Source organism: Kogia breviceps, chromosome 14 (assembly GCF_026419965.1).
Source record: "Kogia breviceps isolate mKogBre1 chromosome 14, mKogBre1 haplotype 1, whole genome shotgun sequence".
Classification (NCBI taxonomy): Eukaryota; Metazoa; Chordata; class Mammalia; order Artiodactyla; family Physeteridae; genus Kogia; species Kogia breviceps.
In genome coordinates this window covers 87,788,320-87,813,336 of record NC_081323.1, presented here as the reverse complement: position 1 = coordinate 87,813,336, position 25,017 = coordinate 87,788,320, and the positions used below count along the sequence as shown (strand labels likewise).

Sequence of the window (25,017 nt, the reverse complement as noted above, 5' to 3'; positions counted from 1 at the left end):
TTCATGCCTTTGGGTGACGCTTCAGCACCGACTGTTCTCTTTGCCCTGGATCTGTGTCCCCAGCCCTTTAGCGGGCTGCCCGTTACACAGTAATCAATCAATAAAGGCTGGTTCAGTAATTGAACGAACGCTCTCCGGTTCCAGCCAATAAACGTGAACCTCCCACCAGTGTCCGTCCAAGTCGTCCTGTTGGAGAATCGCACAGGGAGGGGTGCTGGGGTGACTCACATACCCCCCCCCATTTATCTGGGAAGCCAGAGGTCAGGGGAGGACCCCCTGGAAGAGCCCCGGCCAGCCCCGGCGGTTACAGCTGGACCGATCGGCAAGAAGTCAGGGAGGAGCTGCTGCAGGTTTTCTCAGCTCGGTCCTGTTCAACTCCCGGCCTGCAGTGCCATCTCCGGGGCACCGGGACACTCCGAGATGATCAAGGGTGCGGCCACCTTGGCTGGGACCGCAAAATCACCCTCATAATCAGAGCTTTTGATCCGAGAAAGGCCAGAGCACTAGAGGAGCATTTGCTCATCGTTGCTGTGCAGTGGTGACACCCACTGCCTGCCTCCTACTCCACAAGCTGGGGAGACCACGGCGCCAGACCAGAGCTGATCCCAGGGTGACGTGCCTGGCAAGCACCCGGAATCGTGTAAAATGCAGATTCCGTGGCAGTGGCCTGCGGTGGGGCCTGAGAGTCTGCATTCCTAGCAAATGCCAGGTGCTGGTGCTGCTGGTCTGATGCAGCCGTCCATCCGCTATATTCAAATTGTGGTCCAAGGGCCAGCAGCCCCGACGTCAGCATTCCCACGAGGGTTTTGCTATTCGTGATGCTGTCCCCATTTGGGCAACCTCAGCATCACCTGGGAGCTTGTTAAAATAGAATCTCAGGGCTTCCCTGGTGGCGCAGCAGTTGAGAGTCCGCCTGCCGATGCGGGGGACGCGGGTTCGTGCCCCGGTCCGGGAGGATCCCACGGGCTGGGCCCGTGAGCCGTGGCCACTGCGCCTGCGCGTCCGGAGCCTGTGCTCCGCGACGGTGAGAGGCCCGTGTACCGAAAAAAAAAAAAAAATCTGAACAAATTACAATTTGGTGGGTAGGGAGAGCTAAATTTTTAAAAATGGATGCTTCAGTGAAGCTGTCTCCTGTTACGATGGACTCGTGTCACAGGTGGCATTAATGGCCTCACGGCTCCTGCACCAGCAGAACTGTCTGCAAGTCTGGGATCCTGTAATTACATGTTGGCCCCCGCATGTCTTACAAGCTCTTCGCGGCACACTCAGAGGAGTGGTGTCTGGGACTCTGCCAGTTGCTCCACGCTGCTGGCAAGGGGGACAAGTCACATGAGGTAGGGAGACCGAGGGTTTTTCCTGTCGGACCCTTGGGACCACGGGCCCGGCCGGGCCTCCCCATCCTGCTGGCGGGTGATGAAACTTGCCAACACGCTGCAGTTAGACTCCCCGAGGGTCCTCTTCTAAAATCAACCATTGGCGCCACTGAGGAAGGCAGTGCCACCAAAGGGTGTGGCAAGCCTCTGTTCTTTCAGAGATAAGGTGTGAGGTAAACAGACGCACTTTTTTTTTTTTTTTTGGCCGCGCTGCGGGTCACGTGACATCTTAGTTCCCGGACCAGGGATCGAACCCTCACCCCCTGCAGTGGAAGCGCGAGTCTTAACCGCTGGACCGCCGGGGAATCCCCAGACACACGTATTTTAATAAAGACCCTCACAGTCACCCCCGTCGGACCCCACAGTTGCCCAAAGCCCCCCACTTACTGCCTCTTTAACCCATGACAAGTTTGGGAGAGGGGGAGAGGGCTTTCGTCAGTGGAAAAACGATCCAGTCCGCAGCTCCAAGCCTGGTTCTCCCCTCCAGAGCCTTTATCTCCTATTCCATAAAATGGGCCTGAGATTTGCTGGGAGGATCACGTTGATGTCTGTGTGTGTGTGTGTGTGTGTGTGTGTGTGTGTGTGTGTGTGTGTGTGTGTGTGTGTCTCAGGGGCACCGGCTGAGCCAACCCTGCGTTAGACCCATAGGCTCCTTGCGGGGGCTTCATCGATGCTTCTTGCGGGCTAAGCCCCGGCTGGAGGCTGCAAAGGCAGCGGTGAGAGGCACACGAGGCTCCCGGGAGGGAGCGGCCGAGACAGACAATGAACCCCTAAGCCGAGTGATAAGGGCTGTGAAGGCACTAAATCAGGGTCATGAACCAGAGGGCCGTGCGCTACTTGAACAGGGCAGTGTTCCAAAGGCCTCTCTGAGGAGACGTCTGAGCCAGAACCGGGTCTTGAGACTCTGATCCTGAAGCCTCCCTTCCCTGTGGCTGGAGCCGAGGAGGGTTGGAAAGATGTGGGAGGGGCCTGGCTCACTCAGCCCAGCCCTGCTCTGCGCAAGTCACTTGGCCTGGAAGCATCATTTTCTCCACCTGTACAAAGAGCTAAGCTCACCTGTGCAGTGATTTTAAAACCTGGCTCCAAAAATCTTTGACACTCCTCTCGCTGAGCGGTGGGGTCTCCGTCAATACTGAAGTAACACTACCTTAGTTATAGTCTAAAAGAGGAAATACATAATGCTAGATTGGGTACAGTTGTGTTTAACTTTTTTTTTTTTTTTTTTTTTTTTTTGCTGTACGCGGGCCTCTCACTGCTGTGGCCTCTCCCGTTGCGGAGCACAGGCTCCGGACGCGCAGGCGCAGCGGCCACGGCTCACGGGCCCAGCCGCTCCGCGGTACGTGGGATCCTCCCGGACCGGGGCACGAACCCGCATCCCCTGCATCGACAGGCGGACTCTCAACCACTGCGCCACCAGGGAAGCCCGTGTTTAACTATTTTTGAGGACGATCAGTCCGTACGTTTCCCAGAGGGTGCTTATGGACTGGTATGAGAATCTAGGGTAGAAATGTATTCATGTCAACTTTTCTTTTCCCCCCTCTCCTTGAATCTGTGCGGGTTTCTGATTGCTCCGACCAACCAAGTATGACAAAAATGGGACTACGTGACTTCCAAGGATAAGTCTTAAAAGGCAGAAGACGGTGTCCTTTCCACCTGGTTGCCCTGGGAACCTTGCTTTGCAAGAAAAGAGCACTTCGTCTGAGGAAGCCACAGACGGGCGGCCCCATCTGAGCTCCCAGCTGGCGGCCGCCTGCCAACCTGGACATCCAGCCCCGTCCAGCCTTCAGCTGCCCACAGCCCCACCGTCTCATGGCCACCGCGTAGACCACCACCACCCCCCCCCAGCGGGAACTGCCTGGCTGAGCCCTAAACGAACTGCTGAGCCATCAAATCGTGAGTCAAATAAGTTGGTTGTTTTACACTACAAGTTTGAGGGTAATTTGTTCCGTGGTTTTAGTAATGGGAGCACCTATCTCTCTGCCCGCACTTCTTAAGCCGCTCCCTTGCTCACGGGCTCCTACCACCTGCCCTTTTTTCAGTTCCTAAAACACACTGAAATGGTTCTGGCCTCAGGGTTTTTTCCACTAGCTTCCTCTCTCCGCCTGGAAATTCCCCCCCCCCCCCATCTTCCATGGCCGCCTCCTTATCTTGTAAGGTGTCAGTTCAAACAGTCAGCCCTCAGAGAGCCCCTCAGGATCACCTGATCTAGATTAGATTAGATCTCCCCTCCCCAGCTGCTATCACTCGCCAGGGGGTTCTTAAGCACTTAACCAACCATCTGATACGTTTCTGCTTGTGTTTATTGACCTCTGCCAGATACAAAGTCTGTGAGAGGAAAGCCCTTCCCTGCTTTGATCACCTGTGTGTCCCCTGCTCCTCGTATAAAGCCTAGCACAGGTAAGCATGGATACATGTTGATTAAACGAATGAATACAGAAAGAAGGACACAGCCATGAAAAAATGAGAGGGACAAACATTTCTGTCAGAGAGAACCGCAAGAAGTGAGGAGGGTGGTGTGTTCCAGGTAAGAAAAGCACCAGGTTGAGGCTAGAGGGGTTGAAAATGACACAGGCAGGGTGAGAGAGGTCCAGGCCTTTTAAAACATGGGAAGGATATTTTCAGGCACAACGTGAACTGATGGGGGGCGGGGCTTAAAATGTTACGTGTGTAACATGCAATTTACCGCTTTAACCGGTTTTAAGTGTAGATTCAGGGGCATTAAAGCACATTCACACTATTGTACAACCATCACCAGTATCCCCCTCTCTAGAACTTTTTCATCCTCCCAAACTGAGACTCTGTCCCTATCAAAACACCCCCGTCCCGTCCCCAGCCCCTGGCTACTTGTGAATCTGCCTATTCCAGAGACGTCTGTAAGTGGAATCATACAGCACGTGTCATTCTGTGTCTGGAGTATTCTTCCAGATCCACCCATGTTACACAGCACATTGTCATACTGTGATTAAAATATGCATAACACAAATTTTACTCCGTTGCTTTTTAAGGCTGAATAGTATTCCACTGCGGGTAGATACCACATTTTGTTCACCCACTCGTCAACACGGGTGGACGGAAATGTTTAAGGCCCGCTTCAGGGCCAGGCGACACTGCCCCGAGGGGTCAACACGGGCCAAGGACACAGGCAGGGAAGGTCAGTATTTCACTTACGCGACCACCCATCTGTGCCCCGCCGTGCAGGCGAGGACCGGGCACAGAGCAGGCAGGCGGCCTGCGCAGGTCACACAGCCAGGAAGGGCGGTGGTTAGGACCGGGCAGGGCCGGGGGCAGGGCCGGGGGCAGGGCCGGGGGCAGGGCTGCAGCCGCCGCATCCAGCTCTTCCCGGCTGCAGCCAGCCCCTTCCCGGCAGCGCGACCCCGCCTCGCCCCGCCTCGCCCGGCCCCGCCCACCAGTGCGCAGGAGCAGGAGGAGCCGCCCGGCGCCCCGCAGGACGCATGCGCAGAAGGCGCACGGCACGGACGGAAAGCTCCGCTCCCCCGGGCGTGAATCCGCGATCCGGGGTTTTGGCCCCGCCGGGAGTTCTGTTTATAAACACACCGCGCGGCCACCGGCAAGGGGTGACCCTAAAGGTAGTGGGGTTAGAGGTCAGAGGTCAGGGGGGGCGCAGGCGGGGAGACCCATCCGTTCGCCTTTGCGGGCTGCTGGCTGCGCGGCGTGGCCGGTCCGGCGACCCTACCGCGGTCCGGGGCTGCAGGGGGCGCCACGCGGTGCGCACGTGGTCCGGTCCCTGCGCGGAGGCCTCCCCTCCCCCATGGCGCTGGCGGCCCCGGCGCCCTCTAGCGGCAGCCAGGTGCTCTGCGCTGCACGTCGCGCCTGCGCACAACGCGTCACGACGCTCTTTCCGGTCTGCGCGGGAGCCGGGCGTAGGTCCGTTGCGTCCTCGTGACGGCTTCGGGTCCGTGGCGCCCGGGTTCCCAAGGGGGCGGGGCGAGGCGAGCCGCCGGGGTTGCACGTGCGGGCCTGGCGGAGGCTTGGGACTGTGCCCGGCGCAAGTGGGGCCCGCGGCCCGACGTGCACGGCGGCCGGGCTGTGATGCGCGTTGGGGGTTATCCGGGCGGGCCGGAGGGGCTGCAGGCCGGCTGCCCCCTCCCCAGCCTGAGTTTAAGTTCCCGGAGGGCCGACACCGCTGGTTTCCTGTCGGCGCGCTGTAAAATGCTTAGTAAAATCAGTGAACGGAGGGTGAATTAATTATTAGGATATTCAGGAAGTGTTTTAGGTCTTTTATTCTATCACCTATTCTATAGGTTTTATTTACGGGATCCTGCGTGAGAAACACCGTTGGGCCCATAATAAGCAAGGAGTCTGTGGTAGTTAGTTATGGCTGTTGCCTTTTTTTTTTTTTTTTTCTTTTTTTGTCCTTTGACTTTATTCCGTTAAGTATAAGAAGATTTGAGCAGGGCCTTAATAGAGATTGAAAATCAAAGAAACTTTCCCCCTTTTTTTTCTGCCATTTTATCTTAAAGGCTCACAGTTGCATTGCCCCTGCTGATTACTCTGTAAAATTAGTGTTTCTCAGAAGTTTACCCACTTCCGTAGTTTTAAAATACCTAGTATGTACCAGATGGTGCCACAGGTCCTAAGGAAGATGGGCCACACCTAGGTAAGAGGAAACCTAAAAGTGGTTAAATTATAAAGGAAATCAGGAAGTATCTCGCCCGAAGTTCAGGCCGATGGTACATGTTTAACACCTAGCAGGGGGAGGAGTGCATATGTAGACACATTTATTATGAGTTTTAACTAGTATAAAGCGTGTGCAGTACACAGCCTGCCACAAATGGTAAAACATCCAGTGCTCTTTCTTGTAAATTCCCTGGAGCCAATGGATTCTCACATGTTGCTCTTGCTTATTTTTGCTGAACTCTTGTATCCGTGGCCAACCTATGGTTAAAATTCAACCATAATCTATCAGATTGAGCTGTCTCCCAACCCACTGTTTTTCCAATAAATTTATTGTCATTAAGTGTCATTAAGTGATATGAGCTTTGGTTGATTTAATCACATCAATGAGTAAGACAGAAATGAACCGAAGAGATACAGATCTTTATTCCTCAGTAATGTGAACAATGTCTTTGCTGTATTGGATCAGTTTCCAGTACTGGACGAACGTTTTGTGCCAGTCGTAATATAATGGCTACAAACTGGACACAATTTTAAGTTTAGCTACACTGTTAATTTTCTCCATTACTAGGCTAGGGGTTGGGAAATGTTTTCTACAAAGGGCCAGATACATATTTGCCAGACACCAGTGGTCCCTGGCACATATTCTTTGTTTTATTTTTTACGAACCTTTAAAAATGTAAAAGCCATTCTTAGCTTGAGCAAGGGCCTCGTTTGGCCTTCAAGCTCTGACTTGTAGCATTTTCTGAGTTCCACAGTGTAACTATTTCTCTAATGGCCAACTCGGGAGTATCTGAACCAACATGAAATACCTTGCATGCAGAGTTAGGGAAAGTATTTCCACCATACAGGTCCAAGAGATGTAAGTAACCTCAAGAGCACAGGTTTTAGTAAAGTAATCATGAAGTGGATGTGGATGTGAGTTTTGAGACCTTGTTTTTGATAGAATTGATTTCACTCTAAGTTTATGTAATTCAATTTTTTTTATGACATCTGTGTTTAACAGCTAGAGCTCATGGAATTCCTGAATATTTAACAATCATCTCTAACTCCACACTGGTCTTACCTCTAAGTGGACCTGGGGGTGGGTAAACGAGACTTCTGGGAGGGTAGGCAATGTCCTGTTTCTGGGTTAAGCTTAGACACATGGGAAGGTGAAACACCCCTGCCCCCCCCCCCCCCCCCCGCAGTGAGTCAATGCCCTGTATCATCACCTCCCCGTGAGTGTAGGCGGGGCCTGCAATGTGCTTCTAACCAGTAGAATTTGGTGAAAGGGCTGTGATGTCATCCCTTCCCTTTGGGTCGCATCGTACGTAAAGGGAGTTGGATGTCACGCCCATCACTGCCAGGACCCCATGACGACTGGAGACAGACTCTCCCGCTGGTCTCTCAGGAGCAAACAGCCATGTTGTGAACGGCCCCAGAGAGGGACGCTTGGCAGGGGACCATGGACCTCTGGGACCTGAGGGCAGCCAGCAGCCCAGAAGAAGCTGGGCCAGCACCTCAATCGTGGCCACGTGAGACCCTGAGCAGAGGACCAGCTGAGCCGTATACCGGGCCTCCTGCCCCACAGACACCGAGGTTGCAAATGCGTGTACGTTTTAGCTGCTAAACTGGTGGTCCTTTCTTTTGCAGCACTGGATGTATGCGTCCTTTTGTATGTGAGTTACGCTTCTCAATTTGTAAAGGTTGGGGAGGAATTGTAAGTCCAATAAAAATAGCAGGAAATAACTGCAGCAGAACGCTCTCGGGTAGTCTGACTCTGAGGAAGGTTGGCAGTGCGTTTTAGTGGGTTTGTTGGCCCCTGTGATCTCACTGTCCTGGCTCCGTGGCCTGTCTACACTGCAAAGAGGGTGTGAGGTTGAGAGCTGGAGTCCAGTGCCTGAGTTTTTACCTCCTGCCTACCTGTGTCCACCAGCCTCTGTTTCCTCACCTTTAAATTGGAGATGACGGTGGTCCCTGCCTTGTGGGACAGCGTCAGGATGTGGTGAGATGGCCCCTTTCGGTGGACCACATCGTTAAGTGGCCAGCATTCCTGTAGCCCTCCCCCGTTACAGAGCCATCAAGGGGCAAGAGGTGCTCACCCCAGCTCTGGGGTGGGTCCGGGTGAGTCTGCACCACACAGGGTGACCTGCCAGCAAATGATTCTGAGTCACCGTCTGTCATTCCCTGAGCCATTCAGGAAAGATCAGGCGTTCAGTTGAAACAGGTATTTGGTAGGAGATTCTAGAAGAAGGGTTCTCATCTTCTACGAGGCAGCCGTGAGAAGAAATTGCCTTTCCCCCCCCCAGGGGCGGTGACAGAGGATGAGCCGTGCGCAGCCTGGGACGCTGCACCCGTCGGGCTGCCGGCGTCATCATCAACCGAGGAAGCTGGAGCCCCGGGTCAAGCCACACCGAAATTCCATCTGCACCCAGATCCCAGGTATGTGACTGACACGCTTCGGCATCATTTAGACCATTTCTGAGTTGGGTTTTCTGGTGCCTGATGGGCCGAACCTGCATCCTGATTCGTTCGCCGTGTAAAGCCATTAACCAGGTCCGTACACGGGGATGGGAACGAGGGACAGTGGCCACTGGACGCTGGGCGTGCAGCTCCGCCTCTAGGCCTGGGCGGGCGCGGCACAGGGGTGGCACGTTTTCAGGGCTGAAGCCCTTCGTGGCGTGCGACATGCAGCTGCTCCTCAGCTCTTCTGTCACTTCATGCTCAGAACGGCCGTGGGGGGAGGCAGGTACGCTTACCACCCCATCTTAGCTCAGGCGGCTCTAACAAATGCCACCGACGGGGCGGCTTAGACAACAGATACTTACTTTCTCACAATTCTGGAGGCTGCAAGTTTGAGATCAATGTTGGTTTCCTCCGAGGCCTCTCTCCTTGGCTGGGGGACGGCCGTCTTCTCCCTGTGTCTCGACATGGTCGTCCGTCTGTGCGCGTCTGTGTCCTGGCCTCCTCTTAGAAGGGCCCCAGTCCCGCGGGATTAGGGTCCACGCTGTGCCCTCACTTTGCCTTACTCACCTCCGTCAAGGCCGGTCTTCAGATCGGGTCACGCTCTGAGGCACGGGGGCTCAGGTCATCAACATACGAATTTGGAGGAAATGCAGTTCAGCCACAACAAACCCCCACTTTACAGCTGAGGATGCTGAAATAGAGGCCACGTGGCTCATAAGGAGCAGGGCCAGGGCTCACACCCAGATAGCCTTACTCCCTGCTGTGGACTGAATGTTTTTCCACCGCCCGCCGCCCCCACACCAGTCATTTGTTGAAACACTAATTACCAGTGTGATGGGGCCTTTGGGAGGCAACCAGGTCATGAGGGCGGCGTCCTCGTGGATGGGCTGGTGCCTTATAAGAAAAGACACGAGAGCGATTTTTCCCATTCTACCCTCCACAACGTGAGGACACGGAGAGAAGGCAGCCTCTCACCAGACACCTGATCAGCCGACACCTTGGCCTTGAGCTTCCCAGCCTCCACACTGTCTGTTGTTTAAGCCGCCCGGTCCGTGGTGACTTTGTTACAGCAGCCGAGCTGACTAAGACACCCCCCGCATCAAGCAAGCTCTGTCTCCTCTGCAAACACGCCGTGAAACGCTTCCGCGCTACGGGGAGGTCGCCGTCGGCCGCGTCGTCGTTCCCCCTCTGCGTTGCGCCCGCAAACATTGTCAGGGCCGGGCACAGTCTCCACAGATGCTGCCAGGCGCCCGGCTTGAGTTTGCAAGGATGCTCCCGTCCTAGCGGGGGCCTGGCAGTTGTCAAATGAATGAAGGGAAGGGGCCTGGGGCCTGAGGAAGGGAAACCTCCACAGGAGAACCTTCTAGTCCCCTTGCTCCACCGCGGGGACAAATGCAGCCCCAGGAAGCACGCAGCCACGTGCCCCCGGCAGGGACAATGGCTTCCAGGCCTGGGCAGGCCAGGCTGCTTTCCTTTCTGTTTAACCCGCCCCCTCACTCCCCGCCCTGTGCCTAGTCACCTTCCGCTTGCGTCCCAAGCCGGCCTTGCTTTTGTGTGGTCACAGGAGCCCCGTTCAGCCTGCCCACAGCTGAGCCGAGCCTGGCCCAGCGCCGCGTCCCTGTCCCCAGGCCTGGAGGCCGGACCGCCGTGCCGTCTCCACCGAGGAGCCCTCCTTGCACCCTGCCCCCCCCGGGAATCGGCATGTCCGTCTCCAGCCCTGCCTCCCGTCTGCTGGATTTCACAAGAGAAACCCGGTCTTCAGGCCTCAGCGGGCCCTAGCACTTGGTGAGGCCCAGCCGCCGCCCCCTGGGCCCGCCCGAAGCGCAAGGCCGCACCCCCGGGCGGCCGCAGCCCGGCAGACAAAGGCCCGGCGGCCCTGGAGCTCTAGCTGTGGCCTGTCGAAACCTCGGGGTGGTTCCCTATTAATCATTCCCTTTGGTGCCTCCGAGGCCAGAAAAGGAGTTGAACAAAACCTCTTTTCTAAGCAGGAAGAGCTTTGTGGAGAGAGAAAGAGCCGAGCAGAGAGAGTCCCCGGCCCATCTCACCAGCGTAAACTAACAAGACGCCTGCCGGGGCCTCCCGGGGACACACACACACAGACACACACACACACACGCGCACACACGAACAGGAGCCGCCTGGAGAGGCGTCTGGACCTCAGCCGGTTGCACCTGTGCCCCCAAAAGGCTGTGCACGGATGGCCAGCGAGGGGTCTCACCTGCACGCAGCCCCTGCCTTGTTTTATTTTAGAAACCAACGAGACCCAATTAAACGGTATTTTTTAAAAGTAGACACATACTAGGAGGATGGGAGAGATGAAACAAAAGTCCCATCTGCTTTCTTTCTCCAACATAACCTTGAACCTCAAGCCCTTTGTCTGTTTTTTTCCCATGTTGTTGTCCTGCCTTAACCAATAACTGATACTGCATTATTCGTTCATCTGTAAATAGGAAGTTTGGCTTCTCTTTTTAAACAGAAGGCCCCGGCCGGAACACCAGGCAGCCTTCTCCCTAGCAAGCCCTCATCCCCCCAGGGACCAGGGGGAACGTCATCTCTGGTCCCACGGCTGTGTCTGAATTGTCCTGTTACAGAGAGAAATGGCCTTTTTATCCAGGTGCTGGGGCCCCTTAGCAGGCAGGGGAGCAAGAGTCCTGGACGTTTATTCCTCCGAGTGTGGGCAGGTTCTTTATCGTTAAACTTTAATTTGAAGGAAAAAAAGGAAAGAAAAAAAGCTGGCTCAGAGAGCATCGGCATGTCATCCATTTAGATTTGAGGGCAGAAGTCCGTCCAAAAGCAACACAGAGCATGAGCTTGGAAAATCAGATGAATAAAGAGACAGACAGCAGTTTATTGAAAAAGCATCATCCTTGGCCTCGCAAGGCAGGGGTGTGATTCACGGTACAGATTCTGGCCCGCTCGGGATACGGCCTCCCTCTGCGTGCCGGTCTCACCTTGAACGTGACCTTGGGCTCTAAGCACAGAAGCCTCCCACTAGCAATTTTCGTCCAGTCCCGAGCCCTTGCTGAGTGCTGGGTTCCGTGGAGCGGGTGTTATTTTTTCTCACCTGTTTCACAGGTGAGAACGCCAGGGCTCCCAGGGGACAGGCAGCTGCCCTGGTCTAGTCATGAGACCAGGCCATTTAGCATAAACCTCGGATTTAAACCCAGGTCTGTCTTGCTCCAGAGTCCACGCTCCTTCCCCTGAACTTGGCCTCTTGCCTAATTGTCGGGGTGGGGGGAGGGTGCTTCTCCGGCGCTGCCGCCCAGGAGACCAGGGGGACACAGTCTCACATGACGTCACCAATGCACCGCCCCCACCCAAGGGGGTCGGCAGCACTCTTCTCAGAAAGAAGAACCCGAGAGGCAGATTCTGCGGCTTGATTTGCCGTCGCTGATGCCTACTCGTTCCTCGGAGGCTAACGGAGTCAGGTGACTGGAATGTGGACGGTCTTGCCTGGCATACGCTGTAATCGCACCGTGGGGGAAATTGCTAGCATGGCAGCTAAAAAGTACGTCTGGAGCTTCGCCATTGTGAGGGTGGTTTTTTTTTTTTTTTTTAAATTAAATAAAATGACCCTCTCACAGGAGAGATGATTATAATAATAGCTCTACAGAGCTTCCGAAGGAGCCATCCCACCCGTGAAGGTAGGAAATGTAAGGTACAGCTGAAGGCCCACGCACTGCGATTCCAGCAAGGGCTGAGGCCCTTGATGGCTGACGTTAAGAAAAAAAATATGCCACGAACAATTGGAAAGTTTTGTGTACTGGCTTTATGGTTTGCAGCACAAAGCAATGCACGGGGTGCCACCAGAAAATTCACAGACCTCCCTCCCACCCCATCCCCAGCACAGGTTTTTATTTTTCCCAAACTGGAGATTAGCAAGCAGCCACACCTTTGACCTAATGTCAGAACTCAGCACAGGAGACCAGTGAGGAAGGGCTGGCGCTTAGGTTCTCAACTCACCTCCTTTCCCCTGTGCGGTCCTTCCAAAGCACTGATTTCTAGTGTTTTGCAAAGAGTAATTGATCAGTGCCTGTGCTATGCAGTTACTTAACATGATGTCCACTAGGGACTTTTTTTTTTTTTTTTTTTTTTTGCGGTAGGCAGGCCTCACACCGTTGTGGCCTCTCCCGTTGCGGAGCACAGGCTCCGGAAGCGCAGGCCCAGCGGCCACGGCTCACGGGCCCAGCCGCTCCGCGGCACGTGGGATCCTCCCGGACCGGGGCACGAACCCGCGTCCCCCGCATCGGCAGGCGGACTCCCAACCGCTGCGCCACCAGGGAAGCCCTGCACCCAACTCTTAAAAGCCGTCAGTGGTGAAGTCATGCCTGTGATTAGTTTCTTTTTTGATACATATTTTCCTGATTTTCTGAAGCAACAGTATGTTGCATCATGGCATGTAGTTTTTTTCAATGAAATTCGACAGAAACTGGGAAACTTTCTCCCATTCTTTTTCTCCCATATGCTACCTTTTTCTGGTGATTGGGTTGACGGGTCCACTGACGTTCCTTCTATTTAATTCTTGCTGTGGCTGCTTGTTGCTCGGTAACGAGCCTCCTTACTGATTGCCTTTTCCTCATTGGTAGTCTGTAGTGACGCTGAATTGCAGAGCAAATCGGTGTGAAATGATTTCAGACCAGGGCAATAAATGAAACTCTCTGACCTCAATTATCACACTTTCCACCTTAGGAGACGTGGGTACTGCTGCCAACTTCCCCAAACGTTAGGTTTAATAAATGTACTAGAAAGAATAACGCCTTAAACATCCGTGGTTCCTAGCTTTCTGCCCCCACGCCCGGCCGTGAAAATCTCCTCTACCTGTCCCTTAGATGCTGCTGGTCTCCGGGACCCCGTTCTCTCTCCTGTTGTGGCAAATGCATGGTAGTTGCCAACCTAGCAGCCTCCTCCGCACCCTTCTCTTCTTCTTGCCGCGAGAACCCAGATTCTTGTCCTGTCCCATCTTTCCATCGGCTTCAGGAGAGCCGGGGCCCAGCCCCTAAGAGAAACCCACGGTCGGGCTAAGAAAAGCACGGTGGTCGCAAACCCCTCGGCTGGAAGTGGCTTAAACACAGGCATGTGGTGTCTCTTCGGCGAATGAGACGTGAGGGGAAGTGGGCTGGGGGCGGGAGGTCCTGAGAGACGTGTCCGTTCCTAGAAAAGAGATGCAGGAAGCAGAGACGGTCTCCAGGTCCTGGTTTGGGAAGCCGAGGGGCCTCAGGCCCCTGCAGCCACCTCAGAATCACAGAGTTGCTCCATCAAGGACAGGGGAGCCGAGTGCCGGCCAGAAGCCGAGTCCCTGATGGCGTCTCTGAGTCACTGAATCAGTCATCCTAGGGCCGCCCTTTCTCCTGAGTTCTCATCTGTGAGGTCATAAACCTGCCCCGTGCTGGAGCCACGTCAAGCTGGGCTTTGTGTTATCTGCAGTCGAAGCCTCCCACGTGGGCCAGTGCCAGTGCTAAAGGTTTGCAAGATGGGGACCCCCCGGCCTCCCCCTTCGTGGGGTAACCCACGCGTCGTGGGCCATCCCCAGCACTCGGGGTCTAACCTGTGATCCTAGGATAATTATCACGAATGTCCTGGTTCACTCTCCAGGGTGTCCCAGTTTCAGATGGTCAGTTACACAGTTGTTGTTAGGAGTTGAATTGTGTCCCTGAAAAATTCACCTGTTGAAACCCTACTGCTAGTAACTCGAAATGGGACCTTCTCTGGAAATAGGGTGGTCGCAGATGTAATTAGCAAAAATGAAACTGTATCGGAGTAGGGTGGGCCTCAGATCCAATGTGATTGGTGTCCTTCTATAAAGGGGGAAATGGAGACAGACAGGCACACGGGAGGATGCCCTGGGAAGATTAGAGTTAGGCTGCCACAAGCCAGGGAACTGCCAGCAGGTGGGAGAGAGGCCGGGACAGACCCTTCCCTACAGCCTGCAGAGGAAGCATAACCCTGCCGACACCTTGACCTCGGACCTCTGGCCCCCCAAGCTGCGCAATAATACATTTCTGTGGTTCAAGTTGCTCCGCCTGTGGTGCTTTCTTACGGCAGCCCCAGCAAACTCACACACATCCTACTGCAGGCATGTCTGAGGAGGAAGGGGTCCCTGCTGGCCGCAGATGATCAGCGGTGTCGGCCTTGCAGAGGCCTTGGAGGAAGGGTAGGGTGTCAGCAGGCAGGGGTGCGGTATGGGGAGAGGGCATGAAACACCCACGGGAACATGTGAGCCGAAGGCAGAATTACAGACAACGCTGGTACCTCATCCAGCTGTAATGACGTCGGGGCAAAGGAACAGCTCAACTCGAGGGCATCGAGCTGGATGGACGGACGGATCCTTCTGTGCAGAGCGGCAGCAGTAGAGGTGACAGGGTACCCGGTACGGCGCGGTATCCATTCAAGCACGCACAGATACACCAGTGAAACAACAGAGCGCTCAGGCACAGATCCACGTGCATAAACAATCGATGACAGAAGTGGCACTGCAGAGGCGTAGTTTTCAATCAATGGTGCTAAGAAAATCAGGTCTTCACATGGAAAAAAGAAAAATGGAACCCCTACCTCACATCATATGCAAAAATCAATTGCAGATGGATTCAAGAATTAAATGTGGGGCTTCCCAGGTGGCGCAGTGGTTAAGAATCCGCCTGCCAATGCAGGGGACACGGGTTCGAGCCCCGGTCCGGGAAGATCCCACGTGCCGCGGAGCAGCTAAGCCCGTGCGCCACAACTACTGAGCCTGCTCTCTAGAGCCCATGAGCCACAACTACTGAGCCCACGTGCCTAGAGCCCGTGCTCCGCAACAAGGGAAGCCACCGTGATGAGAAGCCCGTGCACTGCAACGAAGAGTGGCCCCCGCTCGCCGCAACCAGAGAAAAACCTGTGTGCAGCAAGGAAGACCCAACGCAGCCAAAAATTTAAAAAAACAAAAGAAAAACCTCTTTAAAAAAAAGAAATGTGAAAGGCAAAGCTACAAAGTTTTAAAAAGATATTAAAGGAGACCATCTTCAGGATTTTGGGGTAGGGAATGATTTCTTAAGTCATTAAAAGCATTCATCATAAAAATAGCAATAAATTAAAATCAAGAAGTTGTTCATCAAAGAATGGCAACAAAGAGAAAACTGAAGTGAGGCTGGTCTCCGAGCGGTAGAAGATACCTGCAACAAATAAAACCAAGAAAAACCAGTTTTCCAAATATGTAAAGAACTTCAAACTGATAAGGAAAAATAGACAACCCAATAGGAAAAAATGGGCACTTCACAAAAAGGGCCATCCAAAGGGCCAAGAAACATTTGAGAAAAATGTTCAACCTCACTGGAAGTTCTCCAAGTGCCTGTTAAAACTGTGAGAGATCTCTTTACCCTTCCAAAGTGGCAAAAACCAGCCAAGTGGTCGCAAAGACAGAGAGCCGTGGGGACTGTAAGACAGCCCAGGTGGGAGCGTAGATTGGTACAGTGACTTTGGAAAACAGTTTGACATTGTCTAGAAAAATACCTGATGCCTCACAAATCTACTTCTGGATGTGTAACCTAGAAAAGTGGTTCTCGAAAGTTAGCCGACATCACAATCCCCCAGAGGGCTTCTGGGCCCCATCCCCAGAATGAGTCAGTAGTTGTGGGGTAGGGCTCCAGAATGGGCATCCCGAACAAGTTCCCCCCCAGGTGACGCTGATGCAGCTGACCTGGGGGCCACACTCTGAGAACGACCTGGCGAAACGTGCGCTCATGGGCTTCAGGAAACACGCACAGGAACTGTCCTCAGAGTCGTAGCTAAAAATGTCCGTCGACAGCTGAATATGCACAAAGTGCAGCACGTTCTTGCAATGGAATCCGGTGAAGCATTGGAGGAGAATGAACTACCCCCACCTGCAAACTATGGGTGCATCTCCAATTCGACTGTAGAAAGCCAGACAGGCTAGATCATAGGCAGTTTCATTCCAATCATTACGTGTTTAAAAACAGGAAGATCGAGCCACGTTATTCAGGGTTGCATGGGTATGTGGTACAACTCTTAAGGAAAAGCAAGAAAACAACTGAAAAGTTGGTGCCGTGGTTTCCTCCTGGGGGGAAGGGAAGGTGATGTGACCGGGGAAGGTGTGCCAGTTATTAAGTTACGGCCTCTCAGCCCCAAACCCATCGTCCTAGACTGGGGGCTCTGTGGAGTTGCGGCTGAGACCTGCACACCGTGCTTGTGTTTAGCCAGCGGGCTCCCTGGCAGGATCTGCCAATAGGTGGCGCTAGACCAAGCCTGCAAGGCAGGGAAGAGGCGGGAAAGGAGGGGTCCTCCGCAATCGGGTTTTTCAGTTCTTACTTTTGAGAGGGGTTCAGGAATCTTGGGTCCTGTGTTTCTTTTCTTTTTTAAAATCTTATATTTATTTGGCGCTTTTCTCAGACGGTAATTATCATCGTATCCTAGGTTTATTCTAAATATCCTTCGGTACCTGCATTTATTACTCTTGGCTTGGTAGGAAAACACGTGCTAGGGAGGATTTCAAAGCCCGTAAGTCAGTATGCTGACTCACTTGAATCTCAACAGCTCGCTGCCTGTTCTTGACGGCAACAAAAAAAACATAAAAAGAGGGAGGCGACATCATGTCCTGAAGATTTAATCTTTCGATGAACTTAAACTTTGTAAGACTCTCTTAGCCAACTTGTTCTTTCCCTTGAAGCCTGGGTAGGTTAAACCGCGTAGGGACGAGATGATGCTTAGGTATCCGCAAGGTCCACCTGAAACAGGAGGCCGCGTCTCTTCTGCTTTCCGTCCCCCTAGCGCTGTGTGTGTTTAGTACAACTGCTCTTCTTACACACGGCCGGAGCAGGGCTGAAAGCTAGGGCTTCTTGAATTCCCTTTCCTTCTCTCAGATACAGGTTTCCCCATAGATTTGGGAAGCTACATTTGCTATTTCCTTTTCTCCGACTTCAAAACTGGGAATGTATATACCTAGAGCGGAACGAGAAACGAGCATTTCCTACCTACGGTGCATAAGTCACCGAAGCCCAATTTCGTTTTCTCTCACTGTCTTTATTTCATCCTCTTCCCTGTTCGGAGCTCTGAAGATTTCCAGTTCAACTCCCACCCTTGGGCCTATTTGTTTCAACTTCCGTTTTGTTTTGTTTTTAAGATTTTTTTTTGATGTGGACCATTTTTTAAATTCTTTATTGAATTTGTTACAATATTGCTCCTGTCTTATGTTTTGCTTTTTGGCTGCGTGGCACGTGGGATCTTAACTCCCCGACCAGGGATTGAACCTGCACCCCCTGCATTGGAAGGCAAAGTCTTTTTTTTTTTTTTTTTTTTTTAAATTTTATTTATTTATTTATTTTTGGCTGCGTTGGGTCTTCGTTGCGGTGCGCGGGCTTCTCATAGCGATGGCTTCTCTTGTTGTGGAGCACGGGCTCTAGGCGCGCGGGCTTCAGTAGTTGTGGCACGTGGGCTCAGAAGTTGTGGCACACAGGCTTAGTTGCTCGGTGGCATGTGAGATCTTCCCAGACCAGGGCTCGAACCCGTGTCCCCTGAATTGGCAGGCGGATTCTTAACCACTGCGCCACCAGGGAAGCCTCTCAACTTCAGTTTTGATTATACGTTTAGGTTGAACCATGTGAAAGGAACACCAGTGGACCGCGTTTGCCCGGTTCTGAGTGGCAGTTGCATCCTGACACTCAGGAGCACACGTGGAGGGCTTGCTGACCTGCTGGGCTGCACGCCAGGCCCTGGACACACAGCCCTCCTGTGGTCTGGAGGTTCGTGCGAAGAGGGGAAACTGAGACCCGTGGAGACCAAGTGCCTTGCCCAGGGCCCTGCACTTACTAAGTGTTGGAGCTGCATTTGGACCCCAAGGGGCTCCGACTCCAGGGCCTGTCCGTGCACCCAACACACCCGCATGCCATCAGCTCCATTAACCTGAGGACACAGGCATATTACCATCTGCATGGGTTACAGGGCATTTTGTAGAAAGTACAAAGGGAAAGCTTTTTGCTTAAGTATTTTAGTAACTTCCCCTCCAACTAATTGTTTCCGTCCCTTTGCAAAGAGCAGGGAGTACCAAGAGCTGGAGGGGCTTTCGCATCTGATGGCCTGAGAGCTAAGCGTCAGTTCAGCCCGTCCCACCAGCAACGTGTCCTCTGGCAAGTCATTTCCCTTCTCTCGGTCTTAGTTTCACTTTTCGGCCCTGTTGGAATGGAGCTGCTAATAACGCCTTTCACAGGGTTGCTTGGAGAATTAAATAATATACCCAAGACGCCCCGCACAGTGCCTGGCACACAATAGGTGCTCAATAAATGTCAACTGAAGTAAATTGTGACCCAGAAAGGAGAGCTGGGAGTCTGGTAGGGGAAGATCTGCTGGGACAGCCTGGTTAATGTTTCACTGGCAGCTTCTGTGAGCTTGGATGAGACTCAAGTCTGCGTGGCCATCTTCTGGGCTGTAGAACCAGGAGAGCAGTGTCTAATCCCCTCAGGAGGGTGGGAAAGACCCTGAGAACCCCGGGCTGCAGGCCCACCTCTGCGAGCCGAGGGCACCTCACCAGGCCTATTGGAACCCCAGCCTCCAGGCTGTAAAACGGAACTGATGACACCTCCCTCTGTGTTGGCCTCTGCAAGCAAGTCAGATTTTTTAAAAAAAACAGCAGCAACTTTGAAAATGATAAGACATGAAGACAGGCTCCTCAAAAATGTCTGCGGCAGGGTGTTTCCTGATACATAAATTTGTATTTTTGTCCTCTCTGTGTTTATTTTTTGAAAGTGGCTGGGCTTTGTGTCCTCTTGTTTTAGGTGAGCTTGGGTTGCAGAAGTGAAGCCTAAGTTTTCAATGAGGGGTTATGCTGGGGCCTCCGAGGAGGGAGAAGGAGAGAGAAAAGTTCCCAGAAGCGGTGGCTCCCAGCCCCTCCCAGAGGAGGGGCCACAAACCAAGATCAAGGAAGGTGCCAGATTGTGGGGTGCTGTGAGCCGCGGGGACCCAAGTCCTGCTCTCTTGGAGAGCCCCAAGAAGGGAACAGGGCTGCACATGGGAAGGATGGAACCCACAAACCAGGCTTCCAGCCTTGCCGAAAATTGCTGTGTCTGACTTTGGCCACAAAGCCGCGGGGTCCTTGACCGCACTGGTCTCGGTCAAAGGACGTATCGGCAAAGCTCAGTGTGGGCTAAAGGCCTGAGACCTCCCGCAGGACATCTAGGCCTCTGCACACCTCCGGGTTAGAAGGAGGATGCCAGCAAGAGAGAAACTGAATTTTGCACCAGCTCTGCACTCAAAAGAATTATTTTTAAATTTTGTAGGCACACAAGGACCTCCACATCCCGTAGGATGGCTGTACGTTCGTGGTCACGCATCCATTCGAACGACAGTTTGAGCGCGAACTCTGTCATGGGTCCTAGGAAGCCAGAGCCAACAAAAGACGGTCCCCGCCCTCCTGGGGCTTGGATTCGAATTCATTCTCTCACATCTTACATTTATAAATTGCTACAAAAATATGAGATATTGAAATTAATTTACCTCCTGGCAGGAAGTCCGGACTTGGAATAAACAGTGAGGCTTCAGGTAAGCCAGGAACTCCATGTTCAAGTTTCTTGGGGTGAAAAGTCGCTCTTGTCCAGTGCCCTTTGTCACCGTGGAGACCTCCAAGGTGTGACGTGGTCAGTGAGAAAGGAGGGAGAGAAAAGTGCTGAGATGGACCCCGATGTACAGCTGACACTTAGAAGAAAAAGAGGATGCAAAGGACGTGAGTTTATCAAAGCCAGGTTTGCAACGAGCAAGGTCAGGGCCAAACATCTCCTTTACCGGGTGGGTGGGTGGCGGGGGGTCTCTCCTTGGGCCTCCGAGATAAGCTGGCCAAGTGTGGCCTTGGGGGGAGAGGCAGGTCCACGGCATGGGAAGCCGGCCGAGGAAGTCACCCTCCTCAGGAAGGTACCTCTTATTCATCTGCTGGTCATTGCCCCCCTACATCTCAGACACTTGCCCCTTGGTCCCTTGAGGGTAAGAGAATGGGCACAGAGGACCGTGCTTATGATCTGCATTTAAAGGCTGCTTCTCAACTTATCTACAAAACAGAAACAGACTCACAGACATAGAAAACAAACTTACGGTTCCCAAAGGGGAAAGCGGGGGGCGGGGGGGGGGAGAATAAATTAGGAGCTCGGGATTAGCAGGTACACATTACTGTATATAAAATAGATAAACAACATAGGACCTACTTTAGCGCACAGGGAACTATATTCAATATCTTATAATAACCTATAATGGAAAAGAATCAGAAAGAATTGAATCACTATGCTGTACACCTGAAACTAACACAATATTGTAAATCAACTCTACTTGAATTTAAAAAAAGAAAAGGTGAATTGACAGTGGGTTTTTTGTTTGTTTTCGTTCTGTTTGCGTATTTTTGTGTTTTGTCGGGAGGTTTGATACAGACCTGAAAGGGCAGCTAATATAGTAGGTACTTTGTTGGGAATTATCTTTATGTTATAACAATGTTTCTTTCTCTTCCCAGTGACACAGCACTGGGGCTTGTATGATGAACGCTCACATGAGTACCTGAATTACGTGGTTCAAAGTTGCCTTTTTTGACCTGGGATTAGGAGTCTGACTTGTGATGTCACCTCATCAGATCCCAAAGGAGCCCACTGGCTTTTTTTTTTTTTTTTAATCATTGACGTCCCCTGACAAAGAACAGTGTCGTGCACTGGCTGGGCGCTGCCCCACTAATTCCTACCACGTCCCTAATAAGGAAGAGGGAATGATGGTGGAAATTTCTCTTTGGTCTCTGGCAGGAAAAAGCCAGCTTCCTCAGAGCCGTCAGTTTGTTTTTGTCTTATGGACCGTGACTCTTGTAACCAAACCTCTTTCCTTCTTTGGGCTGTCAGGAAGCTCAGAATTAAAACCGGGATTTATCTCTACCAACTCCCTTAGACTTTAAGGTTCGCACTTTGTGCACTGACTGTACGTGTGGCTTAATCTTGTTTTTGTTTGTTTGTTTGTTTGAGCTCAGATGAACTTAGACTCCATGAGATGAAATCAGCAAAAGTGGGAAACAGACTCTGGGAAACTTTAATGAACAAGTGACCCCGTTTTTAAAAAAGTAAATCGAAAGGGGGGGAAAAAGGAGGTGGAGGGAAAACATGGACCAAAAGAGATTAAGAGACTCCTCCGTCGTTGTTGGGAACGTAAAATTCTGCAGTCACTTGGGAAAACGGTTCTGGTAATTTCTTTAAAAGTTAAGTATACGTTCGGCGTGTAACCCAGCAATTCCATCCCTATAAATCTACTGGAGAGAAATGAAAACACATGTCAACAAGTAGTGCATAAAAGTTTATAGCAGAAGTTTTACTAAAACCCAAACTGGAAACAACACGTGTGTCTCTCAACTTGTGGACTGCTTTCTTTTTTTAAACGGTGGCATATTCATGCAGTAAAGCATTGCCAGCAATAACAGGGTTGAACTGCTGGCCCGTGCAGCGCGGGTGAACCCCAAAACCTTGCGCTTTGTGAAAGAAGCCACACGCAAAAGACCACGTCGAGTGTGATTCTGTGTATGGGAAACTGGTGGAAAAGGAAAAACCATAGAGAAAAAAAGCATATCCGTGTTTGCCTGAGGCTGCAGGTCAGAGTGAGAGTTGCCTGCAGATGGGCCTGAGGGAACTTTTTGGGGGACAGAAATATTCTGAAACTGGGTTGGGGTGATTATTGAACCACCGTACAATCCTCCAAGAATTTGTCAAACTGTACGTTACAGTGCGTGAATCTTGTGGTGTGTAGATTATCCCTCAGTTGAGGTAAATTATCCCTCAATAAGGCTATTAAAAGATGAAAATCTAAACACTGGCCAAAAATTGTATACTATTAAGGCAGGATTAGGATTCTTTCATGGATTATAATATTGTGGTGATTTTTTTAAAAACCAGCTCTCATCTTTTAGGGATACACACTGAATTATAGGAAATGATATAATGCCTGACATTAGCTTCAAAATAATACGAGAGGATTTGGGCGGCTTATAGATGAAACAAGGCTGTGAATACGGATCCCTGCTGGAGCTGGGTTTTGGGTACATGGGGGTTTGTTGTATTATTCTGTCTTCTTTTGTCTGTGTGTTCAACGTTCCCACAATTAAAAGTTTTAAAAGACGAGCTTAAGAGTCTTTGAAAAAATGCCGAGTTGGCTGAGTTCTTGGCGGGGTCCCTTACGAAATCCAGTTGGAATGAGGAGGTGGACATCTATTGTTTACCCTCGCCGTGTCCCCGCCCCTTCTGTTAACAGTAACCAGACTGCTTCGTGGACGGGCCAGCCCCACAGCGTGGGCTGCATGACACCTTCCAGGGCCGGGCCCCGCCTGGTGCCTCCCCTCCTTTGGTCCAGGCCTGGGCACAGAACCTCCCTAAACCCGTCAGCTGCTTTCTCCTGGGAATTCCAATCTCCTGTGGAATGATGCAAGAAAGGGGAAAGCTTGGAGCCGGTTAATCCCAGTGTAGACGTCCTGGGAGACCAGCCTTGGGGTTTTCGCAGCTAAATCCCAGGGCTGCCGTGACTCCAGCCCTTGCTGAAAGCTGGATCTCGGCTTTCTCCAGTTCTCTGATCAACCTAGCATCACGCCAACACATTCCCTTTTTGTTGAAGTTGGCCAGAGTGGGTTTCCGTTGCAGAAAACCAAAGCCCCCAGCGGCGGAGACAGCAAAGCTCACCAAGCGGTCCACGTGCTCTTTGAAATCTCTCCACCTCCCTCGGCTGATCCAGCCACAAACACAGACCCTTTGGACATTAAAGCTCCCACAGAGTGATAGCCAAAGAGGAAGGAATACACATGATACAAAGACACCAGATGGACAGAAATCAGCCCAAGCTCTGCTAAATCACAAATTCAGAGCCCCGTCGTAACTGAGACAGAAACCTCTATTGGGACGAAAACGTTACGTTGGCCTGTGAGCCACAAATGTGAGGCACGGAGGTAATTTTTTATTCTCTAGTAACTGCATTAAAATGGTAAAAAGAGGGGCTTCCCTGGTGGCGCAGTGGTTGGGAGTCCGCCTGCCGATGCAGGAGACACGGGTTCGTGCCCTGGTCCGGGAAGATCCCACGTGCCGTGGAGCGGCTGGGCCCGTGAGCCGTGGCCGCTGAGCCTGCGCGTCCGGAGCCTGTGCTCCGCAACGGGAGAGGCCACAGCAGTGAGAGGCCCGCGTACCGCAAAAAAAAAAAAAAAAAAAAAAAAAAGGTAAAAAGAAACAGGTGAAGTTAATCTGGGTAGTACATTTTATTTAACCCAATATACCCCCAAAATTATCGTTTCAAACTATAACCAATATAAATATGTAAAATACTATTAATAAGCTTTTGCCTTTTTTCTTTAACTAGGTCTTTGCAATCGGCGCGTAGTGTGTTTTACGCGGACACAGCACATGTCACTTTGGCTGAGTCGTGTTGCCAGTGTTCAAGAGCTATAAATTATAAAGCCGCTATAAACTGTCCCTCTGGGGTTTCTGCGTGTGTTCTGGGTCATGAAGCCTTAGAAGGACCGTCACTTCTGCCCAGCTGCATCCTCTGGATTGTAGCAAAGGCTCCCGCCGAGGGCACAACCCCAGCGGCTCATCAGTCAGAGGCGGGTTTTGTCTGCAGTGGGGACCCTCCACTGGGGTGACACCACTAACTGGGCGCTCGGAGGGCCTGACTTCAGGCCGCTGATCTAAAAACCTGGCGTGACCCGCTCACCGGGTGCAAAGGTGATTTATGCAGCCCATCGGATGTCTCTCCAGAAGAGCGGGCCCCTGAGCGCTTCGAGAATTGAACCTGTTTGTGGTGGAAATAACAGCACAAAAAACCTTCGCGGAGAAGCAGAGCTGCTGAATTACCGCTTGGAACGACCTGTTTCCATTCCTGCACGCACGGAGCTTACATTGGTCCATAACACACCACTCCCAGCCACGCAAGAGAAAAGCTAAATGAGCTGAAGAATCAAAACTCATCTTAGATCTGCCAGAGCAGTGAGGTCACAGGGCAAACCGCCACCCTAGGTTGTTCGGACAGACGGACGAATGCAGAGTCACGATGTACGAAGCCGGAGAAGAGGAAACGGTGGGAGGGGGGGACCCAGGGCTGAGTGGACAGATCACACACCCCTGGAGGCCCGTCCTGGGGGCCCTGACACTGCCATGAGTTTTACCACCCGAAGCCCTGCTGGGTTTTCACAGTAAAGATCAGGAAAAAAAAAAAAAAAATCCCCTTGAGCTTCCTTCCATCAGGGGAGGAGAACAGGCATCGTGCGTTCTTTCTACTCTCTGTAAGGCTTGCCTGGCTGAGCCGCTTCTGGGGGCTTCTGCGGAGCTGGCCCTCGGGCTAAGCGTCTTGCTTTCCTTATTTCCAAGCCTATCTTTACAAAACAGTCTGCATTTGTTGAGGTCACAGGAGTGACTCTCTCAGTGTCCCCCAACAGCCCTAAGCCCATTGCACAGCAGAGGAAACTGAGGCCCAGGGGCCACGTAACTTGTGCGAGGGCACAGAGCTGGTTAACGGTGGGGCTGGCGCCCCTCCCCCAGCACCTTCGTTCTGCTTTGTCTTGACGCGGCGAAACGTCTGGAAGACGCAGCCCTGC

The 25,017-nt window shown here is 52.3% G+C and overlaps 1 long non-coding RNA gene across 1 annotated transcript; it reads left to right on the top strand.

Annotated features, from left to right (window-relative positions):
• The first annotated feature begins 4,874 nt into the window (after positions 1 to 4,874).
• Positions 4,875 to 22,559, top strand: LOC136792526 (uncharacterized). Its single transcript, XR_010836441.1, has 5 exons — positions 4,875 to 4,960; positions 7,328 to 7,602; positions 8,300 to 8,432; positions 19,715 to 19,976; positions 20,929 to 22,559. It is a non-coding gene; the product is annotated as an uncharacterized lncRNA (long non-coding RNA).
• Positions 22,560 to 25,017: the final 2,458 nt, after the last annotated feature.